The 15,123-nt window shown below is 41.2% G+C and overlaps 1 protein-coding gene across 1 annotated transcript in view; it reads right to left on the bottom strand.

Annotated features, from left to right (window-relative positions):
* Positions 1-15,123, bottom strand: part of tacr1a (tachykinin receptor 1a) — a 170,864-nt gene that overhangs the window by 35,176 nt on the left and 120,565 nt on the right. The window lies entirely within an intron of this gene.

The following is a 15,123-nucleotide window of genomic DNA, read 5'->3' as shown; positions in this document are numbered from 1 at the left end:
GCAATATTTTCAGTTCTAGCCTCTCACAAATTGATGCCTTAGTTCATCATGTTAATTCCTCTTTACGTGTGGCATTAGATGATGTTGCCCCTTTAAAAAAGAAGGCAATTAGGGACAGGAAGTTGGCTCCCTAGTTTAATTCTCATTTACGAGCCTTAAAACAAAACTCTAGGAAATTGGAGAGAACATGGCGCTCTACGCACCATGAGGTGGCCTACCTATCCTGGAAAAATAGTCTTGTGCTTTATAAAAGTAAGCTTCGACAAACTAGAACTGCTTATTTCTCAGCATTAATTGAGGAGAATAAGCATAATCCTAAATTTGTTTTCAGTACAGTTGCTAAACTTACACAGAATCATAGCTCTGAGCCATCTATTCCCTTAGCCCTCAGCAGCAATGACTTCATGGGATTTTTTACAAGTAAAATTAATTCTATTAGAAACAAAATATTTAACATTCTCCCTAATGCGATTTCTTCTTCCTCAGTAAGTGAGGCAGCATCAGAGGTGACTGTAGAACCTCATCTGTGCTTGAACCAGTTTGATCCAGTTGAGCTTTCAGATTTATCAAACATATTAGCTTAATCTAAACCTTCATCTTGCATTTTGGATCCAATCCCAACCAAATTATTTAAAGAAGCATTTCCTTTGGTTACTGCCCCCATTCTAGATACAATCAATCGATCCTTAGTAAATGGATATGCACCACAGGATTTTAAGGTTGCTGTAATCAAACCTTCACTTAAGAAGCCTTCTCTGGATCCAGATGACCCAATGAATTATAGACCAATATCTAACCTTCCATTTTTATCCAAAGTCCTGGAGAAAATAGTGGCCATCTAAGTATGTGAGCGTTTAAACACTAATGCTCTGTTTGAGGAATTTCAGTCTGGTTTTAGAGAGTATCACAGCACTGAAACTGCATTAGTGAGAGTTACAAATGATATCCTCATGGCCTCAGATAAGAATATTGTGTCTGTTCTAGTCTTGTTAGATCTCAGTGCTGCCTTTGACACAGTTGATCACAATGTTCTTTTAGAAAGACTTGAACATGTTGTAGGGATCAAAGAAACAGCGTTAGGCTGGTTTAAATCCTACCTGTCTGACAGATTTCATTTCGTAAATGTACATGACAAATCATCTTTATACTCCAGGGTTACTTGTGGAGTACCACAGGGTTCAGTGCTTGGACCAATTCTTTTTACTATGTATATGCTCCCAATTGGTAAAATCATTAGACAGCATGGGATAAACTTCCACTGTTATGCTGACGATACTCAGCTATATTTATCCATTAACCCTGATTAACCTAATCGGTTGGGTAGATTACAGGCTTGTCTTGAGGACATAAAAAATTGGATGACTCTAAACTTTTTGCTTTTAAATCAAGACAAGACAGAAGTTCTCATCTTTGGACCAGAAATCCAGAAAAGGAAATTGCTTAGTCAATCACCTGACCTGAAAGGCATTACATTAATCTCCGAGAACAAAGTAAGGAACCTTGGTGTTATCTTTGACCAGGACATGTCATTCAAATCCCAGGTTAAACAGGTTTGTAGGATTTCCTTTTTCCACCTTCGGAATATTGCTAAGATTAGAAGCATCCTTTCCAGGAGTGATGCTGAAAAACTAGTTCATGCATTTATTACAACAAGACTGGATTACTGTAATTCATTACTCTCAGGAAGTCCACAGAATGTAGTTAAAAGTCTTCAGCTTGTCCAAAATGCTGCAGCTAGAGTTCTGATGAGAATTAAAAAGAGAGATTGTATCTCTTCTGTCTTAGCTTCCCTACATTGGCTACCTGTTAAATTCAGAATAGATTTTAAGATCCTTCTTCTCACATATAAAGCTCTTGATAATCAAGCTCCATCATCCATCAGTGATCTGATTGTTCCATACGTTCCTAACCGAGCACTTCGCTCTCAGATTGCAGGTTTACTGGTGGTTCCCAGAATATCTAAAATTAGGATGGGAGGCAAATATTTTAGTTATCAGGCTCCTCTCGTGTGGAACCAGCTCACAGCTTTAGTCCATGAGGCAGACACTTTGTCTACTTTTAAGACTAGGCTTAAAACTTTTTATTTGATAGGGCCTATGGTTAAAATCTGATGTTAGCCTAAATCTGGACAAGTGGGGGAATAGAGGGAGGTGGAGTGTACAGTCGGTAAAGACGGCTCTCCCTTGCCCTGCCTCCAACATGCCTCCATCTAAATAGGATAGATTATCCAGAGTTATCTCTGTGGTTATGCTGCTATAGGCTTAAGACTGCTGGAGGATACACTGACCACTTTTCACACTCTACTGCTTTCTTCTACAATCTGCTCTTTAACTGTACTATTTTCTGCAATTTCAGCTGTTAACTTTATTTTCTCTCAAGTGTTTTTCTCCCCAGAAGAAGCTACAATGATGTTCTGCTGAGCTGTGGTGGCCTCATGAAGGGGGCCATCGTCTAGCACACTGCTGCTAACCACTTAAACATTCTCCCTCTCCTGATAATAACTTTTTGCTTTCCTTGACGTTGGATGTGCTAATACTAGTTTATCCGTTTAATTATAGATCCACTAGGATAAATACAATAAAGTTTAACTTTCACCAAACAGAATATTTACTAAGAAATCACAATATAACTATAGACACACTACTTTGTCTTTGTGTGTGTGTGTGTGTGTGTGTGTGTGTGTGTGTGTGTGTGTGTGTGTGTGTGTGTGTGTGTGTGTGTGTGTGTGCGTGTGTGTGAGTGTGTGTGTGTGTGTGCGCCTGCTCTGTCTTCTCGATCCCCAGTGAGTCGTGGTGGATGGCTGCTTATACTGAGCCAGGATTCTCTGGAGGTTTCTTCCTGTTAAAAGGGAGTTTTCCTCTCCACTGTCGCTTTATGCTTGCTTAGTATGAGGATTGCTGTAAAGTCATTGACACTTGTCAGTGACTTGATGCAATTTGCTGGGTTCCTTATATAGGAAACATTATTTCTGATTGGCTTAATGAACTGACCTGAATTGGAATGTTTATTATGTGAAGAGCCTTGAGACGACTCTTGTCATGATTTGGCGCTATAGAAATAAAATTGAATTGAATTGAATTGAATTAATATTTTAGCCCAACGGTGTGGATCTTTTGACTTCATGGTTCATTTTAATATCAGTGGATGATGTTAGCCCTAGCTAGAGCTATGCAGGGTTGTAACTCTGCACAGTTGTAACTCCACTTTCAACCTGATAGGACAGTGGAGGGGTTCAAATAAATTTCTAATTTTAGCGTAACACATTGGCCAAACCAAGAGAATGAAAGCATAAAACAGCCTTTTTATTTATGGGGGCAATTAGAACATTGATTACGTTACCATTTTTGATAACGATGCCTAAAAGTAACTGCTCGTTTATAAGTTATCAGGTTAGAGATGTAGGCGGGCCAGTCCGAACCATGTCTATGGGCAGGGGCGGATTTAGCAATTTGGGGGCCCAAGGCGAACACAGACATGGGGCCCCTTACACAAAATTTTTGACAATCTTACCTTTAACTGGATTTGTGAAACTCTCCCCTATTCTGACATGAGTTATTTTCCCTTTTTATTAGTCCTCCTCTTTTTTTTCCTGTATTTCCCTCCCTTTGAGTGCTTTCAATATTTGCTCTGCTTTCTTTTTCCTGTGAGTGCTCCTGTGCTTTAGCCTTAGTTATTTTTTTTTCTATTTTCCATTTTGGTCTGTTTTCCTCCCTTTAAACATTTTCCATTGTCTTTCCTTTCTGCTTCCTTTTGATGTTTACATCGAAAAACGACGTCACTTTCAGAAGTGAAGATAAAAGCTTTTATGAAGCAAGCTGCTTCTTTCTCTTATTGGAGCCACTAACTTCATGTCATGCTTAATGTTTTGACTATCGCTTTGAGTTTGTTAGGAATGCTCCCGCCTCTCTTCTTATTCTTATTTGTGGTCTTATGGCACTTGGCAAACAACAATTTGGTGCATTACTGCCACCAACTGGATTGGAGTGGAATGACTACAAATCACTTCCTGCTTGTGCATCGCAGTCTTAATAACCCTCTTATGACCATAATTATAACAGGGCCGCCTGGTATTTTTTTCTATCTTATGGCTGTAAAATTGTAATAAAAAGTGCAAAGTGTGTGTAATTCTTCTCCTTTTTTCAGAACAACCTCAGCTTTCAGTGTATGGTTTGCATTTCCAAACCACTATAACATTTCACGAAAAGAAACGTGAAGCCACTTCTCCTCCAGCTTCACTGGCTGCCAGTCAACTTCAGGGTTCATTTCTTAATCCTGGTTCTGGTCCATAGGGCCTTACATGGACAAGCACCATCTTACATTGGTGATCTTCTTAGTCCCTACACCCCCAGCAGGTCCCTGAGGTCCAGTGATCAAAGCCTACTGGTTGTGCAGCACCAGGCTAAAGACCAAAGGTGACAGATCATCTGCTGCTGTGGCACCCAGACTCTGGAACTCTCTCCCCCTGAGCCTGAGATCAGTGGACTCAGTGGTCTCCTTTAAAAAGCAGCTGAAGACTCACTTGTTCAAGCTGGCTTTTGTATGACCTTCTTCACCTCTCTCTTTATTCTGCTCTCCCCACCTATTCCACCTTCCTCACTGATTTCCCTCTTTCCTATTCACTCTCTCTCTTTCTTAACATTTTTTCTTTTAAATCCCAATTGCCTATTTTTGCTCATTTTAAATATATTTTTAAACATTTTCTAAATGCTTTTTTATATTTATATTTTTGTTTTTGTGAAGCGCCTCATGATTTTTATCTTGACAGGCGCTATAGAAATGATATTTTCTTCTTCTTCTTCTTCTATTTAGAATGTATTTCTATTAACGCCTTTAAAAAATCAGCTTAAAAGTGAAAAAAGCAAAAAATGGATTTGAATTTTTTACAGTTATTACTGAAAAGGAACTTCAAAATGACTGGGCAAACAATTTAAACTTTGAACTGAAATGCATCTATTCTTAAAAAAGTGTGAACCTTGGTGTCTTGTAGCAGTTTTTAAGACCATTTATTTTTGTAAACTTTCAGACGTTTTTATTTGACGGTAGACCTTGAAGCAGTTTCTCTCCAGCTGCAGGCAGAGTCCTGCACACCTCACACCGCCATGGGGTGCTTCTCTGGCACACCGTGCACTGCTATACCAAAAACATTTGTTTTAGCAAAAATAATTATTTATTGTAAAAAGATGAATAATACTGGAATGATGCTGAATCTTACAATTAGCAAATAGTTGAGGGTTGTTCAAATAAAAAAATAAAAAATAAAGACTGAACAAATGTTCATATCCTGGTTCACTGGAGATCTGTCCTTCTTCGTGGTCACTGTCTTCAGATATAAGCCTTCTGGGACACCTAATAGATCGTATTGATTTTCTTTGAGGCATTTCCATAATTTCATGCTGGTTTTTATGCTGATTAGCTTCCCCGTTCCGTTATCCGCTTTCACCGCGGCGCTGCGCTCCGTTTCAATCAGGCTGTACAGCAGGATTTCCCCTCGTAGCGATATTTTCCCTAACTCTGATTGCTTCATGCTATAGATTGTTGGAAAGCTGCTTTTATGTACTTTTAGGAACCGTTGGAATTTCCTGGATCTGATCAGCCATTCAAAAGTTATAAAACGGAGCATTTTGGATGACAAACTCAGCACGTCTCTGAATCTTTGTTGTGATTCGTTGCGCTCAAGACAGGGAATCCCGGTGGCTACTGTAATGTATTGTATATGCACGGAAAGCCCCATTTTTAATCTTTTCAGCACTTTTGGAATTTTAATGATATCTTGAACGGTTCAGGAATTATGGTAATGAGAAGTGCGCATGTCCAATCCTGTCTGCGGCCACAGGTTGGTAATAAGAATATTGTGGCATTAACAGAGGGGTGCTGGCGGTCAGGGCTAGGGGGCCCCCCAACACAAGGGGGCCCCAGGCGGCCGCCTACCTATGCCTAATGGTAAAACCGCCTCTGTCTATGGGAGTATTAACCTCTAATAATGGAGATTTCAAGTAGTTTAAATAAATTACTGTTTAAATCATAGAGAAGGGCAACATAAAGAGATGAAACATTATAATGGCGGCGTAATTCGTAGACGTGTGACAGACCTTATAGTGGTGACTACTGATTGGTAGATGCATAGGGAGGGTGTGGCCAGCCACTGCACTTGGTTCTCTGTTGTGTCACTCGCTTCACACGCTCCCAGACAGTCAGCAGCAGAACAGAGACACACCGTTGTTATATGAGCTGAGCCACTGGTTGAAGTTTACTTCTGCTGTCGGTCACTGGAAATATTTGGTTACTTTTTCTCAAGGTTTTAGTTTGCCTCGTTCTCTCCTTTAATTTGTTTTTGAAGTGAACTGAGTTGACATGCGCAGGATTCTGGTTTCTAAACCTAGCTACAGTGCTAAGGCACTAGCGGCAGAAGCCGGCTCGTCGCCGCTTCTCAACACGCCACAACAAGTTGCACAAGCACCACAGTCCCTCCTGCTGTTCCCGTCGCTACCAACCCAGCCGTCGCTGTTGGTGACACAGGCCTGAATGGTAGCGCACCGTCCCAACCCACCGCTCTTGTTTTCCCAAGTGCCATTTTGGGAAGAACATGCACTCATTTTGCCCTGCCTGGTATGCTATCATGAGAGACCATGGCTAGAATATTCAGTACAGCTGGATGCATGCTTTTGTTTCCCATGTCGTAAGTTTGAGGGGAACAATGATAGGGATTTGGTTTTCACAAAACAAGAATTTAATAATTGGAAAACAGCACTGGAAAAGGACAAGGGATTCACAAAGCATGCATCAAGGCAATGCCACATAAAAGAGAGGCCACAGGGGAAACAATAGGTAATTTAATAAGTCCCACACAAATCGAGAAAAACAGATACTACATAAAAACTATTGAAGTAGTTCAGTTCCTAGCAGTAAATGAACTGTGGAAAGCTCCAGTGGTGATGATTTCTCTGCAGGACTGTTCTTAAAAATGGTCGACTACACACTGGCCAAAGACTCCAGATTTAAGGAAATAAACAAACGCATCCCAGAAAATGCAAAATACACATCTCACAACACACAAAACAAATTATTGCAACACTGGCAAAAATGGTATTAAAAAGATCAAAGATAATTATGACAAAGCAGATTATGCTGGGTTTTGCATTAAAAGTGATGGAACTAGGGACAGATGCAATGTGGAGAATCAGTCAGTCATGGTTAGATTTGTCTGTGATGGCATTCCAGAGGAACATCTGATCAGTCTGCTTGACAGTCAGTTAGATGCTGAATTTATTACCACCCAAAATCTCTCTGACTCAGGCTATAGTGCAGCTGAAATGATCAGTCAATGCTCTGATGGAGCTTCTGTCATGAGTGGGCTCAGGGGTGGGGTTCAGGCCTTACTGCAGAAGAAGGTAGGGAAGGATGTTCCTTACATCCACGGCTACAACCACCAGCTGCACTTGGCAGTGATCCATGCAATGCAGGCAGAGCCATGTGCAAAAACCTCTTTTGATCTTTCGGGATCTCTACACTCATTTTCCCACCGTCATTATGTTTCACAGAACTATGACGTTCCCTCCCTGAAACGACTGTTGGAGATCAGGTGGACAAGCCACCATGATGTGACCAAGTGCCTTGTGGAGAATCAGGATGCTATTATGAGTATCCTGTCAGAGGTTACAGAGGACAGAGCTGCTGATGCTGATATCTGTACAGAGGCATCAGGACTGTTGATGATGTTAAGGAGGCACAATTTCTTTGAAATAGGAAAATTCCTCCTAAAAGTTCTGGGTTCCTTGAAGTCTGCAAATTCTATGCTGCAGTCTCACTCTGTTGACCCATGCTGTGCTTCAGAAGTAGTCATGCATCTCTGCAGGCGTTGAAGCAGATGAGAGCTGAAGAAAGTGAGACATTAACCAGCACACCTGCACCAGCTGCTAAAAGACAAAAAAACAAGCTCACTGCTAACAGGTAGTGTTGTAATGTCCACTGTGGGCCACGCAGAAGACTGCACAACTCCTAGCCAGGCTCTGAAGAGAGCTCTTCACAACTTTTTGGACATAGTCGTTGTAGAGATGGAGACAAGATTCTCATGAAAGCAGTTAACTGCCTTCAACCTCAGTCTCCCTCTCTTCTGGATCCTGACATGTTAAGTCCTCTGCAGAAAATGACAGGAAGTGACAAACTTTCCAATGAGATTCTTGTTGCAAAACTAATGTTGGAGAAAGAATTCAAAAAGACTGATGATGATAACAGTGAAGAGTTTGTAGACCTCTCCACCGTTTGCACATATCTACATGGGTATAAGAATGCCTTTCCTCAGCTCCATCGCATGTACGTGACCTCCCTGGTTATTGGAATATCAGCAGCATCATGCGAGAGCTCGTTCTCCACTTTGTCTTGTGTTCTTACCCCGTTCCGCCGTACTACGCTACACGAGAGAAAAAGAAATGTAGTCATTCTGGCTCACGAGAAGGCCATAACAGGCCGAGATATGGATGGATTTGTTAGGACTGTAGCACAGAAAAGCAGACAGCTGATGCTGTAATGACTGATAAAAGCCATAAAGAAATAAAAACAACAAAAATTCTAAAAAAGAAATAAAAAATAGATACGCAAAATAAAAAATAAAATTAAAAATGGAAGGATAGACAGATACGATAGATAAAATATATTAAAGACTTAAAGATAAAAACAAAAAAATTAAAAGAGAGAGAGAGAGAGAGAGAGAGAGAGAGAGAGAGAGAGAGAGAGAGAGAGAGAGAGAGAGAGAGAGAGAGAGAGAGAGAGAGATGAATGCAGCCCCAATAGGGATCAAGCCAGTGTCCCATTTGTGACGGTCCCAAGCTCGGGTTAATGCAGAGGGTAGTAGTGTTGTCAAAAAAATCGATACCTAGATATAAATCGATGCTAAAAGTGGTCTCTAAATTAGATAATCCATCCCTGTGGTATCGATATTATGGACTATTATACACAGCCTTCTTCAAGTACACCGACACGCACGACAGCCAGATGCCGTAAAGCAACCCCCGCCTCCCAGACAAACAGAAGAAGACGCCGCATGGCTACATTGCAATTTCCCACGCGAGTTGTCTCCGATCCAAGTTTTGTCTGCCAAATAAATAAACAAAAACATAAACAGCGAATTTGGGAGGCGCTTCACAGCCCAACTGAATTAGCATACCAAGTCCGACACGTAGTTGTATATTCACGCTTATGTGCTTAAAGGAAACTCTCGTTTATTGCAACCCAGACTTAATTTCTAGCATGCAGTACGTTTGTTTACTCACGCTGACAACGTTGGTGCTACTTGGATTCCCCGGGGTATTTAGATCCATCGGCGAATCGCCATCAGTGTATATCCATATAACGGGTGCGGACGGGCACCCATGGTGCAGCCTCGAAATAAGACATTATCTGCACCAAAACATCTCAGTGTCGAAAGGTTTTGTTAGGAATCATTAACGTGATTCCCCTGTTCGTTTGGAGTGGGTCTGGGATTTCTAGGCGTAAACAGACTAGCTGCGGCTAATTAACCGGCGCTTTTAATGACGTCACTGCCGTGTGCCGATCTGTTTTTATTAAGATTACTGGTAGATGTACCTTTGTCCTACTGTGGAGACATTCGTTTTCTCCCTTTATTGACCAACAGAGTTGTTCAAAAGTACAGAACAAAACATATGGCATTACATCTTATGACAAAAATACACCTTACAGGTGCTGGCCAGTAAATTAGAATATCATCAAAAGGTTGAAAATATTTCAGTAATTCCATTCAAAACGTGAAACTTGTACATTATATTCATGCAATGCACACAGACCAATGTATTTCCAATGTTCATTACATTTAAATTTGATATTCATAAGTGACAACTAATGAAAACTCCAAATTTGGTATCTCAAAAAATTAGAATATTCTGAAAAGGCTGAATATAGAAGACACCTGCTGCCACTCTAATCAGCTGATTTACTCAAGACACCTGCAAAGGCCTTTAAAAGGTCCCTCAGTCTTGTTTTGAAGGCACCACAATCATGGGGAAGACTTCTGACTTAACAGCTGTCCAAAAGACAATCATTGACACCTTGCACAAGGAGGGCAAGACACAAAAGGTGATTGCTAAAGAAGCTGGCTGTTCGCAGAGCTCTGTGTCCAAGCACATTAACAGACAGGCGAAGGGACGGAAAAAATGTGGTAGAAAAAAGTGTACAAGCTCTAGGGATAACCGCACCCTGCAGAGAATTGTGACGACAAACCCATTCAAAAATGTGGGGGAGATCCACAAAGAGTGGACTGCAGCTGGAGTCAGCGCTTCAAGAACCACCACGAGGAGACTCATGAAAGACATGGGATTCAGGTGTCGCATTCCGTGTGTCAAGCCACTCTTGAACAAGAAACAGCGCAAGAAGCGTCTCGCCTGGGCCAAGGACAAAAAGGACTGGACTGATGCTGAGTGGTCCAAAGTTATGTTTTCTGATGAAAGCAAGTTCTGCATTTCCTTTGGAAATCAAGGACCCAGAGTCTGGAGGAAGAGCGGAGAAGCACAGAATCCACGTTGCATGAGGTCCAGTGTAAAGTTTCCACCGTCAGTGATGGTGTGGGGTGCCATGTCATCTGCCGGTGTTGGCCCACTCTGTTTCCTGAGGTCCAGGGTCAATGCAGCCGTCTACCAGGAAGTTTTAGAGCACTTCATGCTTCCTGCTGCTGACCAACTTTATGGGGATGCAGACTTCACCTTTCAACAGGACTTGGCACCTGCACACAGTGCCAAAACCACCAGCACCTGGTTCAAGGACCATGGTATCCCTGTCCTTGATTGGCCAGCAAACTCGCCTGACCTTAACCCCATAGAAAATCTATGGGGTATTGTGAAGCGGAGGATGCAATACGCTAGACCCAACAATGCAGAGGAGCTGAAGACGACTATCAGAGCAACCTGGGCTCTCATAACACCTGAGCAGTGCCACAGACTGATCGAGTCCATGCCACGCCGCATTACTGCAGTTATTGAGGCAAAAGGAGCCCCGACTAAGTATTGAGTGCTATACATGCACATTCTTTTCATGTTCATTCTTTTCAGTTGGCCAACATTAGAGAAACAAACATTTTTTCATTGGCCTTTAGAATATTCTAATTTTCTGAGATACCAGATTTGATGTTTTCATTGTTGTCACCTATAAATATCAAAATTAAACGTAATAAACATCGGAAATACATTGGTCTGTGTGCATTGCATGAATATAATGTACAAGTTTCACGTTTTGAATGGAATTACTGAAATATTTTCAACCTTTTGATGATATTCTAATTTACTGGCCAGCACCTGTAAGCACAGTTTAAGCAGCAAAACATCACTCTGCAAATAGTGTATATATAGTGAGACAATTCATGATTTAAAGTGTTAACTTTTGCCAGTTTTTGTATGCACGTTTTAAAAAATGCTGACATCAATCAAACTTTATTTCAGACAAGGGATATGTCCATAACAAGAATAAAATAAAAAAAAATAAAAAATAAAAATAAAATACAAAAACATTCTAATTACAAACCGTATAGGCAGTTGTTCCAATGTTTAAAAAGGACTGAGGAGTACCTCGTGTCACTGTAAGATAAAGATGACAGCGCTCTAACAACCGCGTTAGCTGACGAACTCAGTCGGCAGATGAATTTGTACATGAAGAGCCTCAGAAGCGCATGAAAAGTAGGGATGTTACTCACAACAAACATGTGACTTGCCGAGGTCCATCTAGGGAGCTTCATGAGGATTCTAAAAGCATCCTGATAAGCCACTTGAAGCTTCTTCATTACTACCTTACTATAGTTGCACCACAAGTGGGCTGTATAATGATACTTGAAAGGTTTAAGCACTTAATACACTTAATTCTTAACATTTAATTTTTGCAATATAAATTGAGGAATGTTATTTTTTGAACAAACTTGTTCAATAAATTGGTGCTTTAAAATAGTATCGAAATCGAGTATCGAGTTTTTTTTCAAGTATCGAATCGAGTTTGAAATTTTAGTATCGTGACAACCCTAGAGGGTAGTCTAAGGAATGGATCAAAGCAAGGGCGTAGGAACCGGGGGGGACGGGTGGGACGTGTCCCCTCCAATATTTGACAAACGCGCATTTGTCCCCCCCCCCCCCCCCCCCCCAATAACATGGAGAAGAAAAAGATTGATTTTGAAATATTTGACTCGCGAGCTTTTATTTTGAAAGACACCGCGGACTTCTCTCCGACACAGCCCCTCCCCTCAGGGAGTTACACAGGCTGGCTGAGAGAAGCAGGAGTCAGAGCCGGGGGAGACACAGGTGTCAGAGAGACGGCAGCAGCTCAGCGAGGTCTTCTCATGGGCAAAAAAAGAAAGAAAGGAATTGTGAGTTGGTAATAATTTAGTCCAAGAGTATAATTGTATTTCTGGTCAAACGCTGAAATGGCTGACTAGCGTAAACATCTTGCTAGTTAGAATTAAACATTAAACAACACTACTAGTTAACAAAAATGGCGAATTTTACAGTAACAGTCAAAAACCATTTGACACGAAATAAATAAAAAAGTAGAATCTCCACATAAAAATGGAGTTTGTAAGTGTGATTGTTGCTTGTTTGTGACATTCTCATCACATTTCATTTTTAAACCTTATTCATGTCACTTTTTTCATATAAGAGACCAGAGGAAGTTCAGCAGGAAATGATGAAGAAGGTGAGACAGGCAGCGCCAGACCTGCTGAGGGTGAGACAGGCAGCATCAGACCTGCTGAGGTGCAGGTAGGTGCTACAGTGGAGTGAGATTTTAGATGGTTGATGATGAGAGGAAGATTCGAGCATGATAACAATTGAGCACGACTAAATAATACTATAACAACCATGATTTTAATGTTGCACTAGTCGTCCAACCGTATTTTTACTCCTTATTCCTGTCCACTGTTTTTATATTAGAAATCAGATGAAGTTCAGCAGGAACCAGTTGAGGGTGAGACAGGGAGAGCCAGACCTGCTGAGAGTGAGACAGGGAGAGCCAGACCTGCTGAGGGTGAGACAGGGAGCACCAGACCTGCTGAGGGTGAGACAGGGAGCGCCAGACCTGCTGAGAGTGAGACAGGGAGCACCAGAGCTGCTGAGGTGCTACAGTGAAGAATGAGATGGTTTTAGGTTGCTGATGAGAGGAAGATTTGAATGTAATAATAAGTGAACACAGTTAAATATATGTAATCCCATTACAAGTAGGGCTGGGCAGTACGGTTTAAGAATAAATTACATTCTGTATACACTTCCTTAGAAATATTAGAAAAATAAGTGTTAAACTCTGCTTTCTGGTGCATTTAGACTGCAATTTTGGCCACTGTTTGTTTCTTTTGTCCATCTGAAAATTAACGTAGTTCCAGCTGTTGTTGTAAGTGAATTATTTCTTTTTTCATTCTGTCAGAAACAAGCAGATTTTTCTGATTGTTGGTCAGCATTGTTGGCTGATGTAGTTTAAAATATTCTGATGAGTCAGATCAATTCAGACTGAATATTCATAGCTTTAGTCTTGTATTAAATCTGCTTACACATGTCTACCCATAGGAATAAGATAATATATCCTACATTCATATTATTAAAATATATCCTAGATTCATATTATTAAATAAAAATAAAACACTACTGATGCATAAACAGCTTTTTTATAATTAAAACGTCCACGTTGGCCGGTAATCACCTGGATCTGGCTAATGGGGAGTAAGTAAGTAAGTAAAAGTTTATAGAGCACCTTTCACAGATATAAATCACAAAGCACTGTAAAGCATGATAAAGATCAGGGCAAATACCTCTAACCAATAAAAACATCAGAAAAACAATAGCAGTGATAAAGTAGAAAATTAAATCATGAGTATAAGCAAAGTGAAGGTGTGAACCCAAACAAAGCCATCTTTTTGAAACATTTAGGGAGGGAAAGCCTGGATGAAAAGGTGAGTTTTTAGATGATTTTTAAAGACCTCTACAGTGTTAGAGAGACGGAGATTTGAAGGTAGACTGTTCCAAAGTCTGGGTGCAATAGTCTGAAAGGCCCTGTCCCCTTTGGTTTTCAGTCTGGTTCGAGGAACAGCCAGGAGGTTTTCAGATGTGGATCTAAGGTTCCGAGAGGTGGTGTGTGGGGATAAAAGCTCAGATAGTTCCGAGAGGTGGTGTGTGGGGATAAAAGCTCAGATAGGTAGCTTGGAGCCTGGTTGTTAAGAGCTCTATAGGTCAGGACTAAAACTTTAAACTGAATTCTATATTCTACCGGGAGCCAGTGGAGGGACTGTAAAACTGGAGTGATGTGAGCTCGTCTGCTGGATTTGGTTAGGAGTCTGGCTGCTGCATTTTGGATGGCTTGAAGGCGTGAGAGGGAGGTTTTGCTGAGACCAGTAAAAAGAGCGTTACAGTAGTCTAAGCGTGATGACACAAAGGCATGGAAGATTTTTTCCAGATCTGCAGTAGAAACCAGTTTACAGACTTTTGAAATGTTTCTCAGTTGGAAGAAACAAGAGCGGGAGATGGTTTTGACGTGTGAGTCTAAACTTATAGCTGGATCAAAAATAACTCCCAGGTTCCTAATGTTGGCCTTGGCTGATGGGCAAAAAGAGACAATTTCCTGCTCGATTTTTGGCTGAAGTTCCGGGGGTGCAGCGATCAGGGTCTCTGTCTTGTTAGGACTGAGGACAAGAAAGTTGCTGGACAGCCAGTTACTGATCTGGGTCAGGCAGAGTACAAGTGTGGCCAGCCTGTCCAACTGGTGTGGCATAAAGGACATATAGAGCTGAATATCATCAGCGTAGATGTGGTAGGAGATGTCTGGGAAAGACTGAATGATGCCAGCTAGGGGAAGAATATAGAATGCGAATAGTAGAGGCCCTAGAACTGAACCTTGTGGGACCCCGCATGTTAGAGAGGCAGTATCTGAAGAGAAGGTTTCGGACTTCACTGTGAATGTTCTGTTGGTGAGATAAGAAGAGAGCCAGTCTAGAGCTGAACCTGAAATCCCAGCCAGGGCCTTTAACCTGTTTAGTAGAACGTTGTGGTCTACAGTGTCAAAAGGAGCCTAAGTTTCCTCCCCTTCTGGCTGGCTCATGGGTCCCCGATCAAAAAAAAAAAAAAAAAAAAACAGAATGTTAGTGAACTGGGCTAT

The sequence above is a fragment of the Nothobranchius furzeri genome, chromosome 17 (genome assembly GCF_043380555.1).
Source record: "Nothobranchius furzeri strain GRZ-AD chromosome 17, NfurGRZ-RIMD1, whole genome shotgun sequence".
NCBI lineage: Eukaryota > Metazoa > Chordata > Actinopteri > Cyprinodontiformes > Nothobranchiidae > Nothobranchius > Nothobranchius furzeri.
The sequence above is the reverse complement of the archived record's forward strand: the minus strand, read 5'-3'. Positions and strand labels throughout refer to the sequence as shown.